We start from the raw sequence: 2,216 nt of genomic DNA, 5'->3' as shown, positions 1-2,216 counted from the left end.
AATCTACAGTCATGCTCTCCCAAGAGAGAAAGGTATAATTTTTATGTAATTGGGAAATTTTGCCTTTTTTCTCCTGCTTTTTATTTCCATCCTTGCACTGCCAAAAGAAAAGCAACTTGTTTTACAACTGATGTTTTCAGCATATTCTGATGACTTTGTTTTGATTTGTGGAACCTTTGAGTACAACTGAAAAGAACCCATAAATTTAAAATCATGGCATTTCTGTTCCTTACCTCTTTTGCCCTTGTTCACACTGGCTTTAGCTATGCTAATGTCCTGGCCCTGTGTGTGGGATCTTCCTACCGTGACAGTGTCAGACATATACTTTGCTTTTAGCTTCAGTAATAAAAATTGCAAAAGCAATTATATCCCACTTTCTTAACTCAAATTACTATGTATTCACCCATTTATTCATCAAACATTAGTTGAGTATCTAATACATGCCAAGCATTATTTTCTAGGTACTTGTAACACATTGAAGAACACAATAGAACTGATAAGTGAAGTTCTGTCATCATGAAACTTGCATTCTTGTGGAAGTAGAGATGCAATACATCAAGAAATACAAGGCTGGGTGTGGTGGCTCACACCTCTAATCCCAGCACTCTGGGAGGCTGAGGCGGGTGGATCACCTGAAGTCAGGAGTTCAAGACCAGCCTGACTATCATGGAGAAACCCCGTCTCTACTGAAAATACAAAATTAGCCAGGCATGGTGGCACATGCCTGTAATCCCAGCTACTCGAGAGGCTGAGGCAGGAGAATCGCGTGAACCTGGGAGGCAGATGTTGCAGTGAGCCAAGATCGCGCCATTGCACTCCAGCCTGGGCAACAAGGGAGAAACTCCGTCTAAAAAAAAAAAAAAGAAAGAAAGAAAGAAAAAACACAATAAATGAGGGTTTTTTGACAGACCGCATGTGATTTTATGAGATAGAGAGGAGTCAAGGATGACTCCAAGATTTGTGGCCTAAGCAGCTGGAAAGATAGAGTTGCTATTTACTGAATAGGAAAGCCATAAGTGGAGAAGGGTTTGCTGTGGGGATGGGGAATAGGGGACTGGGACAGGAGTAGGTTTTGAACAGGCTGAGTTTGATGTGTCTAGTGGATATCCAAGAGGAGATGTCGAGTAGGTAGTGGGATCTGTGAGTCTGGATGGAGATATGAATTTGTGAAGTGTTAAGTATAGATGGTATTGAAACATTGAGGCCAGATGCAATCACAAGGGGAGTGAATGCATTAGGGAAGACAAGAGGAACTAAGAGTAAGCATTGGGATGCTCCAAAAAAGGAGGTCAGAAAGAAGAGGAGGAAACAATGAAGGAATAGCCAGGGAAGTAGAAGGAAAACAAGAAGGCTGTGGTGTCCTTTAAAAGCCAAGGGAGGAATGGTCAAATTACATGAAATGCTGCTCATAAATAAGATGAGGAATGAAAGGCCAGGCACAGTGGCTCATGCCCATAATCCCAGCAGTTTGGGATGCCTAGGTGGGTGGATCACTTGAGACTAGGAGTTTGAGACCATCCTGGCCAACATGGTGCAATCCCGTCTCTACTTAAAATACAAAAATTAGCTGGGTGTGGTGGTACATACCTGTAGTCCCAGCTACCCAGGAGGCTGAGACAGAATCACTTGAACTCAGGAGGTAGAGGTTACAGTGAGCCAAGATCACACCACTGCACTCCAGTCTGGGTGACAGAGCCAGACCCTGTCTCAAAAAAAACAACAAAAGAAGGAATGAGAACTGACCATTGGATTCAACAACATATATGAGCAATACAAATGGGGTTCTTTTCTGTTGAATTCTTATTTCATGTACTCAGCAACTATTAAATTGTTTTGTGTTCATTTTGATCAGGGCCACTGATCAAAATGGGTTACTGACAGGATACCTACCATCATTTGGAATTGGTTCTTGTTTCCTTGAATGATGTACGATTGTGCTAAAGGTGATGCTATTTACCCACTGTCAGAAAAAATGTGGAACATAACAAATGTTAACTCCACCCACCTGATAGCCATAAAACAGTGTTAGCAATAGTGTTGGAATCACACTAGAATAAGTTTCATATTCTTTAGGTCATGGATAGATAAATAGAGCAGAATACATTCTGGGATATTAATTCTAGACAAGAAATAGAAACATTATCCTGGGGAGGGATGGGAACATATTATTTTAGGAAGAGCCATATAAATAAAATAATTTTTTTTTTTTTTTTTTT

The sequence above is a fragment of the Colobus angolensis genome, unplaced genomic scaffold (genome assembly GCF_000951035.1).
Source record: "Colobus angolensis palliatus isolate OR3802 unplaced genomic scaffold, Cang.pa_1.0 Scaffold41, whole genome shotgun sequence".
Lineage (NCBI taxonomy): Eukaryota > Metazoa > Chordata > Mammalia > Primates > Cercopithecidae > Colobus > Colobus angolensis.
The sequence above is the reverse complement of the archived record's forward strand: the minus strand, read 5'-3'. Positions refer to the sequence as shown.